This window comes from Phyllobates terribilis, unplaced genomic scaffold (assembly GCF_046119375.1).
Source record: "Phyllobates terribilis strain yellow unplaced genomic scaffold, ASM4611937v1 Scaffold_4__5_contigs__length_816908805, whole genome shotgun sequence".
In the NCBI taxonomy this organism is placed as follows: Eukaryota; Metazoa; Chordata; class Amphibia; order Anura; family Dendrobatidae; genus Phyllobates; species Phyllobates terribilis.
Window position 1 is genome coordinate 757,758,437 of NW_027362764.1, and position 19,287 is coordinate 757,777,723.

A 19,287-nucleotide genomic window follows, 5' to 3' on the forward strand; every position below is an offset into this window, starting at 1 on the left:
TACAGTAATGAATTCATAGTCTCACTGCTCTTACAGTAAAGAATCCATAGTCTTACTGCTCTGACTGTAAATAATCCATAGTTTCACTGCTCTTACAGTAAAGAATCCATAGTCTCACTGCTCTGACAGTAAATAATCCACAGTCTCACTGCTCTTACAGTAAAAAATCCATGGTCTCACTGCTCTTACAGTAAAGAATCAACAGTTTCACTGCTCTTAGAGTAAAGAATCCACAGTCTCACTACTCTTAGAGTAAAGAATTCATACTCTCACTGCTCTTACAGTAAAGAATCCATAGTCTTACTGCTCTGACAGTAAATAATCCATAGTCTCACTGCTTTTACGTAAATAATCTGCTCCTGTGAAAAGAAATCTGCATAGTCTTCCAAACAGTATAATGGGCCCCACAAAGTCCTTCATGCAGAATAATGGCTCCACATAGGGGTGGTGGTTCTGGTGTCGTGGGCCAAATATAAATCACCCTGCGGGCCAGAGTGTGACAAGTATGCTCCAGACATAGAGGATACTCTCTTGTCCTTGTCGCAGGCCTAGATCTGAAAATCTCATTATGCAGATCTCTGTACTGTCCCCTCATATAATTGTACACTGTAATAAGATCGCCCCTAAGCCTTTGTTGTGCCAGGTTGTGTTTTCCAACCTGAATAACCCCAAGTTTGATAATCTGCCTTCTGCAGTCCATCCGTTCTCTTAATAACCTAGGTTGCTCTTCTCTGCACCTTCTCAAAATTGTACACAGTATTCTACGTGTGGCCACACTAGTGACTTGTATAGATGCAAAACTATGTTCTGGTCATAAGCATCTATGTCTCTTTTAATGCACCCCATTATTTTATTGGCCTTGGCAGCAGCTGCCTGGCACTGGTCACTAAAGTGGAGTTTGCCGACCACCCATACACCCAAGCCTTTTTTTAGTGACAGTTTTACCCATTGTTTTACATTTTGTACATAGTTATGCATTTTATTTCCTCTGCAAAAGTGCATAACCTTACATTTATCTATATTAAACTACAATTGCCTTTTCTCATCCCAAGCCTCCAGCTTATATAAATCCTTCTGTAATATAAAATTGTCCTCCTCTGTATTGATTACCCTGCAGAGTTTAATATTATCCGCAAATATTGTAATTCTACTCTGTATGCCCCCTACAAGGTTATTCATAAATATGTTAAAAAGAAGAGGACCCAATACTGACCCCTGTGGTACCACACGGTTAACTGTGACCCAATCAGAGTGTGTTCTGTTAATAACCACCCTTTGTTTCCCCATCACTGAGCCAGTTATTAACCCAGTTACACATTTTCCCCTAGTCCCATTATTCTCATTTTATGTATTTTGTGTGGCAGCGTATCAATTTGGTAAAATAAAAAATCAATCTACTTCTGCTCATAGTTTCGGCCAATTTCACCTCGAAGGGGTTCTCCAAGGTAAAGTAAGACAAAAAATATATATTCACGTACTGGAGAACAGGGGATTTAGAAACCAGTTCTTGGTGTTCAAGTCGTTGAACTTCCATCGATAAGCAAGTTACCCTCTATTCTATGGATAGGGGTTGATTTCTTACATTGGGAATAAGTGTTTAAATTTAACTTTTATACTAGTGGATAACCCCCTTAATTAAATAAGGTTTAAGACATGTCACATTAGATTTCATTTCAGGTTTGATAATAAAAAAAAAGTTTACATTTTTTTTGAGCCAACTTGATATTTTGTACATTTTAATTGATTAATACATATGAGACTATAATCTAGGCTTTCCTTTATTAGGGCAAGTATTTAGATAGCACTCTATTCTTGTAACGAAACACTCTGGCGATAGCAAAATGGCTCATTTTTGCTAGCTAGCACCAAGTACCTGGGACCCATACCCTATCAGCACATCCCTTCCCCCCAAGCAACATCCTTGATTTTAAAATTGGACTAGAGATCCTCTTGAAATGGTCACTCTTGTTTTAACAAACTTTGCAAGAATCTCTAGTACAAGGTAGAATATTTCTCATCAGAGAAATATGCTTCTTTTTTCACTTATGAGCCACTTCTTCTCCACTTCCCAATCTCCTGAATTCATCATTTCACTTTGCAAAAAAATGCTAAAATTTATCTTGCTAATGGAAAGAGGAGCAGCAAATTCACTGAGGGATCAGATTACTGCTGCATGTTGAAGTCTATGGAAAAGGAGGAACAGAATGAGGGACAGTGACAGAGACAAAGACTGTGCTTCAGATGTATGTCCTCCTTAGATGGATTCACAGCTACACTGCTCAGTACAACTGTATAATTCACAGCTACACTGCTCAGTACAGCTGTATAATTCACAACTACACTGCTCAGTACAGCTGCATAATTTACAGCTACTCTGCTCAGTACAGCTGTATAATTTACAGCTACACTGCTCAGTACAGCTGTATAATTCACAGTTACACTGCTCATTACAGCTGTATAATTCACAGCTACACTGCTCAGTACAGCTGTATAATTCACAGCTACACTGCTCAGTACAGCTGTATAAGGTCCACTTTGCTGATACTTCTAAACGTGCTACACAAAGCCAGAAGAGCAGGAATTCCTCATGTCTGTGTGTTCTGTGCATGAGAGACAACATAGTAGCTAGTCTCCACTAGCTCAGAGATAACAGCTCAGTACAGCTGTATAATTCACAGCTACACTGCTCAGTACAGCTCTATAATTTACAGCTACACTACTCAGTACAGCTGTATAATTTACAGCTACACTGCTCAGTACAGCTATATAATTCACAGCTACACTGTGTAGCTCTACACAGCTACACTGTGTAACTCTATAATTCGCAGCTATACTGCTCAGTACAGCTGTATAATTCACAGCTACACTGCTCAGTACAGCTGTATAATTCACAGCTACACTGCTCAGTACAGCAGTATAAGGTCCTCCACTTTGCTGCTACTTCTAAACGTGCTACACAAAGCCAGAAGAGCAGGAATTCATCATTTCTGTGTGCTCTGTGCATGAGAGACAACATAGCATCTAGTCTCCACTAGCTCAGAGATAACTGAAAATCAGAAACAGCCTGCAGAGGTGAAAAATGCAGGTTACAAGTCACATAATGGCAAGCTGTAGTGTTAGTCTTCATGTACACATGTAGTAGCTCATTCTGAAAAGTCTCCTGAAACAGGTATTAGTTAAATAAATCTGCAGGATTTTTCTTTTTTTGCTTCAATGAAATATTTTGTTGTCCTTAGCAAAGAAGAAATTTGTACAATTTTGGATTTAAATTATATGCAACTTTTGTTTTTGTTTCTTTTTTTAACTCCCAAGGCTGATATTATAATCTCACCTTCTGTTCCATCACTCCTTAAGGAATATTGTATTTTTTTTCCCCGTCTTAAGCTGCAAGCTGTTACAACAGATATTTTATGGCTGATATCCAAAAAAGAAATTGCATTATCAGTGAGGCGGGATTTATTGTGTCGGCAGCTTTTTATTGTGCTAACTATACTAGATAAATAAAATATAGGGCTCAGGGTCCTTTATGATTTTTTTTTACTGCTGGGCTAAGTACTTTTGCCTTCACGATCAATATAGTTATTGGTTTGTGTATCTGGCCCATTACTCATTCTGCTTCGTGATGTATCCGAGGTTTAACAAGTTTTTATTCATGGTACCTGCTAGGTATAAACTAAAGATGAGCAAATAGATTCGAGGCGGCTGCCATTTTCCTTTATTTTATTTTAGGATAAAAAATGAAAAACACATGGGGCTCGATTTATTATTACATTTTCTTCTTTTTTTCGTTTTTGGTCTTTTTCAGCTTTTTTTCCTTATTTTTTTTTTATTTGTGCTTTTTTAAATCCCATTTTATATGCGTCAGCCTGTTTTTTTTTCTCTCTTCCAATGTACGCCGCCGTGGGCGAAGGTTTGGGGTTTCGAGATATTTGTAGATGATTCATCAATTGCAACTTTTTGAAAACTCGCTATTTTTTTGTGCAAATTTCCTCCAGTCCATCCCCAGAGTGATTTGATGTATGTCTGAAAGGTTTGCGCAAATTTTGTGACAATTCATAGAACGTGCAACTTTTTGCAAAAAAGTTTGAAGACAAAAAGAAAAAGAGCGTTTTTTTGATTTTCCTTAAAATTCATGGGCCAAGTGCGCCTTTTTGAAAACTTCAGAGCAAATAAAACATCAATGCATATCACAAGATGATAAAAAAAGAAAACGGCCTTAAACAAATGATGAATTAGGCTTATTATATTCTCTTGCCCTCCACATATCCTGTTGCTGCAGCTCCCCGCCAGGTTTTCTGCTGGCTCGATTCCTCCATCCAGCACAAAAGCACCTTCACTGTCCTGTTGCTCCAGCTCCCAAACAGGCTTGCTTCCTCCATCCACACCAAGGCCCCTTCACTGTACTGTTGCTCCAGCTCCCCGCCAGGTTTTCTGCTGGCTCGCTTTCTCCATCCAGCACCAAGGCACCTTCACTGTCCTGTTGCTCCAGCTCTCAACCAGGTTTTCTGCTGGCTCGCTTCCTCCATGCACACCAAGGCCCCTTCACTGTCCTGTTGCTCCAGCTCCCTGCCAGGTTTTCTGCCGGCTTGGTTCCTCCATCCAGCACCAAGGCCCCTTCACTGTCCTGTTGCTCCAGCTCCCCATCAGATTTTCTGCCGGCTCGCTTCCTCCATCCAGCACCAAGGCCCCTTCACTGTCCTGTTGCTGCAGCTCCCCACCAGGTTTTCTGCCAGCTCGCTTCCTCCATCCAGCACTAAAGCCTCCACATATCCTGTTTCTGCAGCTCCCCACCAGATTTTCTGCCAGCTTGCTTCCTCCATCCAGCACTAAAGCCCCCACATATTCTGTTGCTGCAGCTCCCTGCCAGGTTTTCTGCTGTCTTACTTTCTCCATCCAGCACCAAGGCTGCTTCACTGTCCTGTTGCTCCAGCTCCCCGCCAGGTTTTCTGCCAGCTCGCTTCCTCCATCCAGCACTAAAGCCCCCACATATTCTGTTGCTCCATATTTTTCTGCTGGCTTGCTTCCTCCATCCAGCACCAAGGCTTCTTCACTGTCCTGTTGCTCCAGCTCCCCATCAGATTTTCTGCCGGCTCGCTTCCTCCATCCAGCACCAAGGCCCCTTCACTGTCCTGTTGCTGCAGCTCCCCACCAGGTTTTCTGCCAGCTCGCTTCCTCCATCCAGCACTAAAGCCTCCACATATCTTGTTTCTGCAGCTCCCCGCCAGATTTTCTGCCAGCATGCTTCCTCCATCCAGCACTAAAGCCCCCACATATTCTGTTGCTGCAGTTCCCTGCCAGGTTTTCTGCTGTCTTACTTTCTCCATCCAGCACCAAGGCTGCTTCACTGTCCTGTTGCTCCAGCTCCCCGCCAGGTTTTCTGCCAGCTCGCTTCCTCCATCCAGCACTAAAGCCCCTACATATTCTGTTGCTCCATATTTTTCTGCTGGCTTGCTTCCTCCATCCAGCACCAAGGCTTCTTCACTGTCCTGTTGCTGCAGCTCCCCACCAGGTTTTCTGCTGGCTTGCTTCCTCTATCCAGCACCATGACCCCTTCACTGTCCTGTTGCTGCAGCTCCCCGCCAGGTTTTCTGCTGGCTCGCTTCCTCCGTCCAGCACCAAGGCCCCTTCACTGTCCTGATGGTGGTCTACCTTCCTTGTATTATATTGACAGTTTTCCCGTTTGCAAGTGTTAAATCCCCTTTATTTTGAACACAGACTCATCCTTAGGGACTCCTGAGTATGGAAAGATTAATTTCTGAACCGACGGATCCATCTCATGATGGCAAAAAAAAAAGGAATCGACAAAACCCAATGACTAAAAGCACCCAACGGATCTCAATGACTACAGTGGGGTCCAGCAGGTTCCATCTTGGAATTCCTCATGTTACCAATAACAATAGGTACTTTTTCTGGCTTGTTTTTTTTTTTACAGAATTACCAATTACCTCCTATGAGATGTGCAGCATCATTAGGTAAAAGCACCCGTACGGATAAAGAATTTGCCCGTATACACAAATAGTTAACTAATAACTAATAATAACTAACAAATAGTTAATAGTGATGAGCTAGCACTAAAATACTTGGGTGCTCGACCCGAGCAACGAGCCCAATGTAAGTCTATGGGAAACTCGAGCATTTTTCTGGCGGTCCCCCCCGGCGGTCTGCAGAAGGTCAAAAATTGCCCAAATCGATGGGAACAGTGCTCAATTAAACGTCAGGCAGGCAGAATATATAGGCAGACAGGAAGGCAGGGTATATAGGAGGGTGCATGAAAAACATAGGAGGGCACTTGGAACACACTAGTGCCCTCCGATTTTCATGCACCCATCTCTTTAAAAAAGCCGGCCGGCAATTTATCAGCGGCATACACCGGTACCCGACAATTTAGAACAGAAAAAATAGAGCATCACACATAGATTAGATATATAGAAACATGTCAGTCACATATATAATAAGTACAGTGACAGTGTTGGTTACTGTACTTGTTATTTAGTGTTAAAATAAAGGATTTATTTAAAAAAAAATAATAGTGGTTTCGTCTCTTTAAAAAAGCCGGCCGGCAATTCAGCATCGGTACCCGACAATTTATAACAGAAAGAATAGAGCATCACACATAGATTAGATAGACAGAAACATGTCAGTCACATATATAATAAGTACTGTGACAGTGATGGTTACTGTACTTGTCATTTAGTGTTAAAATAAAGGATTTATTAAAAAAAAAATTGGCGTGGGGTTCCCCGTAATTTTAGTCTCTAGCGGAGGTTAAGCAGACGGCTGGGGAAGATGTTTGAAGCCTGGGAAGGGGGTAATACCCACGGAGTTTCCCAGGCTACTAATATCAGCCCCCAGCTAAATACCTAGCCTTTACTAGCTATTAAAATGGGGGACCCAAAAAAAAAATGACATGGGGTCCCCCCTATTTTAATAGCTAGCAAAGGCTAGGCAGACAGCTGGGGGATGATATTAATAGCCCAGGAAGGGTGCCATGAATATTGGCCCCCTTCCACGGCATTGAGATGTCAGGTTGGATGGTAGCAAAACGCTGCCATCCAGCTTGTCATCCTTCAGAGACACTGCGGAGCGCAGGCAATGTCTCTGAAGGATAACAAGCTGGATGGCAGCGTTCTGCTACCATCAAGCCTGCCATCTCAATGCCGTCCCAGCGTGGGAGAATTCTCCTGCTCATGCGGTGACGTCATTTGCCGGCACCGCATGCGCAGGAGAATTCTCCCACGCTGTCAGTGACGTGCATGAGGTGAGCTGAGTTCATTGGACATGACCTCGGCTCATCTGGATGCCGTCACAGCCAGACACTGAGGAGCTTCACTGAGGAGCTTCTCAGTGTCTGCGGCACGGCAAGCTGGATGGCAGCTTTCGGCTGCAATCCAGCCTGTCATGTGAATGTAGCAGAGCTGAAGCCGTCCTGGGAACCATGGAAAGGTAAGGATGATGTTGGTTTATTATTTTATTTTTATTGCAGGAGATCGTTGGCTTCAGCTGGAATGGGCGTGACGGTAAGTATGGTTTAATTTAGAACATTAAAGAATTGTGTCTTTATTTCAATTAAAGGACTTTATTCTGGGTGTTTGTGTTTTTTTTTAACTTTGACTATGGGGTTAGTAATGGGGGTGTCTTATAGACGCCTCTCCATTACTAACCTGGGCTTGATGTCAGCTGGCATTATAAGCTGACATCAACCCCCAGCCCTATTACCCCACTGCCACCGCTACAGGGCAGTGGGAAGAGCGAGGCTAAGTGCCAGAATTGGCACATCCTATGGATGCGCCATTTCTGGGGCGGCTGACGGCTGGTGTTTCTAGCCTGGGAGGGGGCCAATATTCATGGCACCCTTCCTGGGCTATTAATATCAGCCACCAGCTGTCTGCCTAGCCTTTGCTAGCTATTAAATTAGGGGGGACCCCACGTTATTTTTTTTGGGGGGTCCCCCATTTTAATAGCTAGTAAAGGCTGGGTATTCAGCTGGGGGCTGATATTAGTAGCCTGGGAAGCTCCGTGGGTATTACCCCCTTCCCAGGCTTCAAACATCTGCCCCAGCCGTCTGCTTAACCTCCACTAGAGACTAAAATTACGGGGATCCCCACGCCAATTTTTTTTTTAATAAATCCTTTATTTTAACACTAAATGACAAGTACAGTAACCAACACTGTCACTGTACTTATTATATATGTGACTGACATGTTTCTATCTATCTAATCTATGTATGATGCTCTATTCTTTCTGTTCTAAATTGTTGGGTACCGGTGTATGCCGCTGATGAATTGCCGGCCTTTCATGTTTCACTGTGAGCACTGTTCCCATCAATTTGGGCAATCGCCGTAATGCCACAACCACCATGGCTGTGACATTACAGTGAGTGGCAGACAATCCCTGCATGATTGGTGCTCTAAATAGCACCAAACATGCAGGGAGGGGACACGAGCTCCCGCCCGAGCATCTCGAAAGTACTCGGCGAGCTCCGAGCATCTCGAGTACTGAGATGCTCGGGCGAGTATCGAGCAGTGGCGAGCATGCTCGCTCATTACTAATAGTTAACTGTCAGGGGGCCTCTTTATACCACAAATCCACCATCCAGGAGTTAGTGATGAGAATATGTAATTATGTGAGCATCCATAGAAAAACATCTAGAAATATCGGCTTTACCGCTACCTACCTGGCATTGGCATTCTGACATCGCTAATGTTTTGTAAATGACCTGTTTTAATTTTAAGGACCATTGATACATTCCCTGCTCCACAAGCACAAGCATCTCCCCGAACATATCAGAGGTGAAGGATTTGCTGCCTGCGTCTATACAGTTACTCTGGGGATTAAAGCTACATGTGGAGAGGTGAGAGGTGCATAACCTTATCAAAAAGCAATATGTGGGGATTTATTTTCTTGGAAAGAACTAAAGTACAATCAGATTTAGAAGAAGAGCTTGGTCCATAACCGAATAAAAGCCTCTAATATCTGTCAACTTAAAGGCAGATTCAATTTGCAATGCGATGCCGAGAAGAATGAAAAACACGGTAGTAATAAAGTCGTGGAAGAAAAAAGTCGGCTCTAAAACAAAAAAACTGATTACAGAGAACGAGGGAAAAATGTGATATAGAACTGGACACCAGCAGAATAGCGAGTGCAGCTCTGGAGTATAATACAGGATGTAACCCAGGATCAGTACAGGATCAGTAATGTAATGTATGTACACAATGACTGCACCAGCAGAATAGTGAGTGCAGCTCTGGAGTATAATACAGGATGTAACCCAGGATCAGTACAGGATCAGTAATGTAATGTATGTACACAATGACTGCACCAGCAGAATAGTGAGTGCAGCTCTGGGGTATAATACAGGAGGTAACTCAGGATCAGTACAGGATCAGTAATGTAATGTATGTACACAATGACTTCACCAGCAGAATAGTGAGTGCAGCTCTGGAGTATAATATGGGATGTAACTCAGGATCAGTAATGTAATGTATGTACACAGTGACTGCACCAGCAGAATAGTGATTGCAGCTCTGGAGTATAATTCAGGATGTAACTCAGGATCAGTAATGTAATGTATGTACACAGTGACTGCACCAGCAGAATAGTGAGTGCAGCTCTGGAGTATAATATAGGATGTAACTCAGGGTCAGTACAGGATCAGTAATGTAATGTATGTACACAGTGACTGCACCAGCAGAATAGTGAGTGCAGCTCTGGAATATAATACAGGATGTAACTCAGGATCAGTACAGGATCAGTAATGTAATGTATGTACAGTGTCTGCACCAGCAGAAGAGTGAGTGCAGCTCTGGAGTATAATACAGGATGTAACTCAGGATCAGTACAGGATCAGTAATGTAATGTATGTACACAGTGACTCCACCAGCAGAATAGTGAGTGCAGCTCTGGAATATAATACAAGATGTAACTCAGGATCAGTACAGGATCAGTAATGTAATGTATGTACAGTGTCTGCACCAGCAGAAGAGTGAGTGCAGCTCTGGAGTATAATACAGGATGTAACTCAGGATCAGTACAGGATTAGTAATGTAATGTATGTACACAGTGACTGCACCAGCAGAATAGTGAGTGCAGCTCTGGAATATAATACAGGAGGTAACTCAGGATCAGTAATGTAATGTATGTACACAGTGACTGCACCAGCAGAATAGTGAGTGCAGCTCTGGAGTATAATACAGGATGTAACTCAGGATCAGTACAGGATCAGTAAAGTAATGTATGTACACAGCGACTCCACCAGCAGAATAGTGAGTGCAGCTGGAATATAATACAGGATGTAACTCAGGATCAGTACAGGATCAGTAATGTAATGTATGTACACAGTGACTCCACCAGCAGAATAGTGAGTGCAGCTCTGGAGTATACTACTCATCTGCTAGATACACATAGTAATGCCTATATCTTTATGGTATAGAATGTTAAGGAGGATAAAATCCAATATGACTGATGGCGATGTCAGATCTCATAGGAATATATTAGATGACCAAATTTACTAATGTATTTAATCTAATTTTCAAAAATAATCTACATTTTTGCTTGCAGTCAGGGAAACATTAAAACTCATTTATTTGATCTTGACGAGTGAGGAAGATTATACATGTTAGAGATTGTGCAGATCGATGAACTACAACACGAAAAGGTCCCATTTATTTTCCTTTGGACCCTTCGTTCTTGGCGAATACCCCGGACCTAGAATTCCTCCACGTCCTGAGCCTGACTGACTCCTCCTAATTCCTCGGATCCCTCTCCTCCATATTCTACTATTGCATGCACGCCGCGTCTTTCGTATTTACAGCAGCTGCCGGATTTAATCTGAGCTGCAAATTTGTTTTCCGAGTCTGAGCAGCCAACATAATTTGGCTTCTTTATGATAAAACGAAAAAAACGAAAAAAACTCATCCCAGATCTTATTGAAAGAAAATTGAAAGTTTCATGTGACAAAACGCGGCTCCGGCAATAAATCCCTTTTTTCTTTTCTTCTTTAACTTTTTCATGGTCGGTATCGGAGAATTATAAAGCTTCAGATTAGCTTGAAAGAAAACTAAACGGAATAAAAGAAGATTCACGAAAACAGATCATTCAGTCTCTTGTAAGTACATTATGTATTATTCATGGGGGGGGTCTGGATTACAGTTAAAGGGATTGTGCACTACTTCGATATGTATCGCCCATCTTTAGGATAGACCGTTAATATCAGATAAGTGGCGGTCCATCACCCGAAGTCCATAGTGTTTGCAGCTCCGGCGGAAGTAGACAGGACGTGAATGAGAGTTGAGTTGCAGTACCAGGAATGACTACTACATAGTGTACTTACTTCTGGCCACGCAGGACCTGCAAACAGCTGATTGGTGGGAGTCTAAGGTGCAAGAATCCCACCCATCTGATACTGAAGACCTATGTCCATCTCTTCTCTTTCTGTAGAATTGGTGGTCGCACGTGCTCAATAAGGCTACATTCACTTCTCTCCGCCCCATTCATAAACTTTGCCCCCCCCCAGCCCCAATATACCTCCTACCTGAGGATCGGCAAGGTTCTCAGCAGCCATATTTACAGTGATCATAGATAGGTGGCACATGTTGTATTTGAGACAAGCCATGGTGTACAGAAGTGGTAGTCACTAGGGATGAGCGAGCATGCTCGTTACTCGAGATTTATGAGCATGCTCGGGTGTTTTCTGAGTATCTTGGCGTGCTTGAATGTTATGTTTTAGTCACTCCGTGTGCAAGATTTGCGACTGTTTGACAGCTTTAATACATGCGAGGAATGCCTGTTTCTTAGGCATTCATCACATGTATTAAAGCTGACTGTGAGGAGCTGCCCACTTACTAAAGACTATGATACTTTTCCAGCAACGGACCACCATTTTTGTCAATATTATTATTATTATGTTTTATTAGTGATTTACTTGTTATGTTTTATATAGTTCTGTCAGTATGTGCACTAGATTCACTTGTAAAATGTCCAGCATTCCACTAATCTGTATCTAAGGAGTATCTAACCATTGTTCCAACAGCCAATAATCTCATTATGTGTGTGTAAATTGTAGACACAGTGGAGCCGTCACCACAGGGGGTCTTACATGCAGTCTCAGATGAAGGCTTCTAGAATATTCTTCATTGTTTTTAGCTAACAGTAAATGCTTAAGGGGGAGGGTGATCACTTCTGACCTGGGAGGGGACTGATCCCAGCGAAAGAAAGGACAGACATGGTTTAGTCAGAGTTGTGTGGAAGGATTGAAGGAAGAGGATGGAGACAGTGGACTTGGAAGGATGAATGGATAAACATGTTACCATTATGGATTAGGTCGTTTGGATTTAAACTTTCTTAAAAGGACTGCTGCTACTGGATACCTGTGCTTTCATCGTTTTATCTGCCGTCTAGAGGATCATGGACTGTGGATACAGACTATACTGGCTGGAGATACGAAATCTGTGGGCCAACCAAAAGTTGGGAGACAGTGAGTATGGCCTTATACAAAGCCAGTGGAACTACTGAACCCAGATTGGGAACTTGAGGACTGAGAGAACTGTATTTTGGCCATTTACCTGGAATTGCTTTATTACCATGGCTGTGATCAATAAAATATTGTTGCATCGTTAACCTGCCTAGGTGATAACTTACAACCCACAACGTCAGATCTTTACACTGACCAACAGTCGCAAATCATGCACACGGAGTGACTAAAATATAACATTCGGGCACGCCACAAATATTCGGCGTGCACCCGAGCATGCTCGCCAAAAGGGTTAACAGAACACGCTCGCTCATCACTAGTAGTCACCCCTAGTCCTGGTGTCTAAAGAAGCTCAATGCCCCTCCACCATATAAATGGCAGGTGGGAGTCCGGTTATGGATTTTGCATTAATCCAGCAATTTTGGATTAACTCTCTGAGGCTGGATAAGAATAAGAGAAGACATGTCCGGAGACATTATACTGCTCTTGCCCAACCCTACATTCAGGTTTTCCATTTGCCCTTATCTGTGTTTTACTCAGCTGGGATGGCCACATTGGCTCTCCAATACATTCAAGTCTATGGGAGTTATGGAAATGGCAGAGCTTTGGTACAGACAAAGCTTAAAAAACAGGGACTCCCAATAGTTGGGGGCTTCCAAGGTGGGACCTTCTATCACGTATTCATGTCATGTCCACCATGCTTTTTCTGGTAGTCAAACATCTCTATACACAACAAGGACTGGATCGAGACCATAAACATAATCACCATTGCGTGCGCCCAAAGCGGTGATCTCCCATCAGTGCATTGTGGAATAACTGGGACCATCATTTCAGTAAGTACTAAGTTCCCCGAATGGTGGTAGAACCAATTCTAATCATTACTGATTTTTCATTTATGTCCATTTCAAAGCCAACAGGAAATTGCCTCCATCGCCCAAACAAGGTTACAAAGGGAGGTTGTTTAGCTATAGGAAGCAAAATTAGAAAGGCGTAGGATTGTACCGGGATCTAACCTTGCTTCAGCAACTGCTGTAACCCAAGGGAAACAGATCCGACTGACTAAAATCCACCACCATGAGTTTGGGCATCTAGCACGCCAGAAACGCGTTGTTGGAAAGGGATTATTATTCAGCTGCATCGTTGTTAATTCTATCTGAATAAAGTATTGAAGATTTTACAAGACACCTTCATGAACTGGACCTGATTCCCTTAGAATAACTGAAGTTGCTCCAAGATGGTGGCATGATTCTAAGCCCTGGAAAATCGGTGAGCTGACTTTTACATTTTGATTCCAAGTTTTTGTACCCTCCCTGATGACTGTCTGAAACTGGTCATAAGATGATATGTCCCTGCACACAACCCCCCAATCGTTAGCCTGGTGGTGACTAGGGTATCCCGGGCTCTGCTCCCTTCACCTCAGTCTGCTGCCTCTGTTGTGCTCCACGTTGGGTTTGGCAAGTTTCCCCATGTGTTATATCATCTCTCTAGGACTTTTAAGGCCTATTAGGACACACACCTGGGTCTTCGCATTGTGATTCAAGACTCTAGTTTGTTATACTCCACCTCCGGTGCACACCTTGCTGCCCTGCTGACTTCACGTCATCCGTCCTGGAGTACCCAAGATTCCTGAGGGTTTCCCATCCTCGCTCCCCACGTACCATCCTGCCGGTTGCAGCAATACCTGGGGCCATGTACCCACCTGGTGTCATGCAAGGTGTGGGAAAGACTTAGTGCAACACAAACGAAAAAGGGAAAGTGAGCCCAGACTCTAGGGAAAGGAGGGAGTGGAGACCTCCTACGCTGGTCTATTGTCACCCTGTCTCCCCTAACGACCCTATATTGGATCTTCACCAATCGCTGAACGCGTACCTCGTCCTGTCTTTCCCTGGCGTTTGGCTAAGGCTAGGGAAGGGAGGAGATGAGCACTAGTTGATCCTCACTGAACACTAAAGACAACAAGAGAGGACAAACAGGGGGAAATTGCTTAGCTTTAGATGACTCCAGACAAATGCAAACACGTCCTCAAGCTACAGAGAGGAAGAAGTACTGCTCTTGCTAAAGCCTTCACAAGTAGGAATGAATATCGCCAGCACCTCCCTCTGAAACACAGCAGGTATTTATACACCCAGGCCAGGGTATTAATTAGCCAGAGGAAGTCCTGGGTCCTAGAGACAGCCTCTAAGAAGGTGTCTGCAATGCCAAACGTAGAGATCTCCTGCAATCAACTGCAGGGCGACTGTTACTTCTGACACACCCGTGGCACCTGGGTGGGGCTTAGTGGGTTCACATCACAAGATGAGCCTAACACTGCCATCACTCCACGATCAACAGGTCATCCACCAATCCTGAAAATGTCGACGGCACAACACTAGTTCAAAGCTTTTTTCCCTACATTCATAGGATTCATAGAGGTCCCAAAAGTCAGACTCCACTAGGTATAAGTAATATCCTAGGTCTAAGTAATATGAAGAATTAACAGGCAGACGAGTAATGTCATGCACAATGCCCTATAACAGAGTCTGTTGGGTTAGACGATTTTTCCTGTGAAACATATTTATTCCTTATCGACAGGATAGATAAAAAACAATAAATAGCATTGCTGAGGGTTCCACCAATTATTAGAACGGTGGTCGTGAGTGCCCACCATTTAAAGTTATCACTAGAGCATGGATGGTGACTTGTGAATCTCTGGGGGACAGGCTACCGGGATTCACACTGAATGGACTCTGATATGTCCCATTAGATTTGAGTGGTTACCATACTTGGCCATGAGTTGTACTCGAACATCGCAGACATCCCAAAGAGAATGAATGGAGCGATGGAGACCATGGCGTAGACAGGCTACTGATCATCCATGAATCAAGGGAGCCCACACCTACCACCGGTGGTAGAGAGGTTTCCCACCTGGTGTGCAGCATGAGAACTGAACATTCCAATCAAGTTAAATATGAGAGTAGGGGGTTTCTAGAGCTCAAAGGAGGTTGTCCAGGCTAGAAAACCCTTTTTTATCTCTCAATTAGTAAAGAGAGGTCCTCTGTTAGGATCTTCAACTCTTGGTCAGAGTGATGAGCGGTTACTAGAGTTCAGCAAAAGTTTAATTGGATCCTGGTATACCAGCCACCAGACCAGAGCCCTGCGAAACCTTTCCTCACATGCTGCCTCTTCTGATTAGAAGGTCCGGTGCAACATTGTCGATGCAGAGTGGTCACACATGACATCGCGCTGAGCGTAGTAATCAGAACAGGAGTCGTAGAGGCCAGCAGTTAGGAGGAGGTTCACAGGGCTCTGGTCCGGTGGCCAATAGCGGTTACAACAAGGTTCCTACAACCTGTCTTGCTATACACAGACAACCCATTGATGAAATTGTGCACTGCAATGCTTCATTTCTCCTGTAGGGGCAGTGGAGAGAATCAGCGTCCATCTGATTGATGCAGATCGATCGCTGGAGATCCCTGTGGGCGGTAACCTTATATGAAATGCTTCTTTTCATAATTTTCATTAAAAAAAATGTCCTCCTTAAGAGAAAAAGTTCTTTCTGAGTCACAAGGAAAACACACGAAAACTTGGAGAGAAGAAATCTTGCAGAAGCAAAAAACCTGATGGGAATCATAACGCTGATATATCTGTTTTTTTTGTCTTTTTCTCCTAAATAGAAATAAATAAATATCTAAAGGGCACTTTAAGGAAAGATAAAAAAAAGTCTCCTGTCCTACTTTATATCTTTCTTTTTTGGCCTGGAGACCACAGAAGAGGAAAGCAGAAACAAATTGCTGTGAAGTCTTGAGTTTCACAACCTTTTATGTGTCCATAGGGGAATCCTTCACAGAGGTGGAGTGCAAGAATCCGAGGCGGCCTCGACGCTCAAAAATAGCTTTTCTTTTTTCCTGAAATTTCATTGTAATTAAAGGGAATGTCTCATGTATTGAATTATAGTTTTAGTTTTCAGATAGCAGTCCTTAGAAATAGTTTTTTTTCCCCCATTTTTTAATTTTTAAAAGCTTCCCCGGGGTTGGCCATATTGGAGACATATACATTCTCCCTGGATTGTCATTGGCATTTCTATTCTTTCAACATTGTTTGCAAATTTTTTCACCCATAGAAGGCAATGAAAAAGTACAAAAACGTTGCAAAAAAAAAACACAGCAAAGGATTCGCTGCGTTTTTGCTGCACTTTTGGTGAATTAAACGAACTTTATTAAACCTGTACTATACAGAAATCACTCATGTAATCCACTCCCCAAAGAAAACCCACCGAAAAAAAAGCTGCAAAACCTGGGTTTTTTACTGCCAAGAGAGCAGGTTTTGGCTGCAGAAAAAAATGCTGCAAAAACATTTCATGTGAACATAGTCATAAAAGTCTCAAGGAGGTACACGAACCTCCCAAGGAGACCAGGGAGTGAATGGACAGCTGTCCGCAAAGACATATCTGTGTGTATAGACTCTTCTGTTTAATTTATGCCTACAGCAGTAAAACAGGGAATCATTAAAGGGATTGTCCAGGCATTTCACAAACGTGTGATGCTAAGATTCACAAGTCTGCAGTCGCATATAGTGACTGCAGATTTTTGTGAAATGCATGGACAACCTCTTTAAATTAAAGGGGCTGTTTGGTAAATAGGAGCTATCGTCAATCTACAGGATAGGTGACAACTTGTCCGACTGCTGGGACCAGTACTGATCGGCAGCATGGGCCACTTTCTTGATTGCCCCTATATTTTTTCTCTAAGGATCTCTCCGGCAGACCACATACAGAATGAACTTCATTGTAACAGAGAAAAAAGTGCCTCTTTCTGGCATTAGTTGGGGTCCGAGGAATAGGGACTTCCACCAATCCAAGGAAAGATTATAACCTCATTTCACTGGACAACCCCTATAACTTAACCATCCGCTAAAGAAAATGATATGGCTCTGCTCATCCTGTTCTAGTCTATACAAAAAAGCAATCAGGCGAACTGCAGAAAACGGGATATGGCAGCGTATATAATATGCTCCAGGGGTCAGTGTGAAAGCGGGTAAACCTATGCAAAATATGTAATTAAATAAAGCGGTTTACCAGAAATTTGATATAGATGGGCTACTCTAGGTATATACCATTATTTCAGACTAGATGGTGGCCCGATTCTAACGCATCGGGTATTCTAGAATATGTATGAGGCCGACCGGGCGCAATCAGCAGAACGTTGTTTAAACTTGGCGCCAATCTCGCAGAGCGGTGTTTAAATTTGGCGCCAATCTCACTGATTGGTCGCGGGTGGCGGCCGCGACCAATCAGCAGAGCATTGTTTAAATTTGGCGCCAAAATCTCTGATTGGTCGCGCCCGGCCGGCGGCCACGATCAATCAGAAGAGCGGTGTTTAAATTTGGCGCCAAAATCGCTGATTGGTCGCGGCCAGCGGCCTCGACCAATCAGCAGAGCGTTGAAATTTGGAGCCAATCTTGCCGATTGGTCGCGGCTGGTGGCCGCGACCAATCAGCAGAGCGGGGTTTAAATTTGGCGCCAATACTGCTGATTGGTCGAGGCTGGCAACCGCGACCAATCAGCAGAGCGGCGTTTAAATTTGCTGCCCATATCGCTGATTGGTCGCGGCCGGCCACCGCGACCAATCAGCAAAGCGGGGTTTAAATGTGGCGCCAATAATGCTGATTGGACGCGGCCGGCGACCGCGACTAATCAGCAGAGCGGCGTTTAAATTTTCCGCCCATATCGCTGATTGGTCGCGGGCGTTGAAAGCGACCAATCAGCGTCGTATTAGTGAGGACCGGGGAGCGGCGCTGCCTGTGCGGCTACTTCTGCTGCGAGAAGCCGGGAGATGAGCGGCTGCTTGCAGAAGAAGCATCCCGACAGGCGGTGCCACTCCCCGGTCCTCCGTTCACACTTGCCCTACGGAGATCAGCGGGCCAAGCCGCTGATCTCCCGACGTTAGCCGCATGGAGGTGAGCGCCGCTGCCTGTCGGGGTACTTGTGCTGCCAGCAGCGGGGAGATGAGCGGCTAGCGCCGGTCATCTCCCTGCTGCATCACCGCTGACCTCCATCCGGCAGATGAGCTGCTAACGGCCGCCATCTTTTTCTGAAATCCCGCGTCGCTGATTGGCCGCGGCCGGACCAATCAGCGACGCGGGATTTCCTGGACAGACAGACAGAAAGACACAGACAGACAGACAGACGGGATAAGACGATTATATATATAGATTTTTGGGGTTCAACCGAACGACACGTCCCCTTTATTCACTATTAGGTACTGCTCAAGTTGTAGTGACTGTCTGGTATATTGCTTCATAATGAGAATGTTCTCATTCACTGAGAGCAAGCGGAGATCTTGAAATTGGTGAAGAAACAAACTATTTTAGAAAGTTGCAGAACTTTGTTGAGGACACAAACTATTTTAGAAAGTTGTAGAACTTTGGTGAGGACCGTGACAAAGTCACTGGCAGATTGTCGAAGGGGAGATATGTTTCACTGAGGCTGTTAGCTTCAGTGATGTGAAACTGGAAGTCTTCTCATGCATGGTATGTGCTGGATGGGTTAATCAGACATATTTAAATGGACCAGTTTTTGTGAATGGCTATAGTGCGGGCGGGAGGCCATTCACCATATCTCCACCCAATGGTGTGGTCTGGGGTTTAAATACTCGGACTGCTGAGGCATTCAGTGTTCAGTGTATCTGGAGAGGCTAGCACCAGAGAGGAGATGTGTATTCTATACTAATCTGAACCCTGTGTTTGCTGGACTCTGAGCGGGTAGTTCCCCGCTACCACAAGAACTGTGTTGGGTATCACCACTTTGTTTTGTTTTCCTGTTTTTGCCCAAAGAAGCGTGT

The 19,287-nt window shown here is 43.9% G+C and overlaps 1 protein-coding gene across 2 annotated transcripts in view; it reads right to left on the reverse strand.

Moving 5' to 3' along the window:
* Positions 1-19,287, reverse strand: part of ADCY8 (adenylate cyclase 8) — a 395,464-nt gene that overhangs the window by 47,704 nt on the left and 328,473 nt on the right. The window lies entirely within an intron of this gene.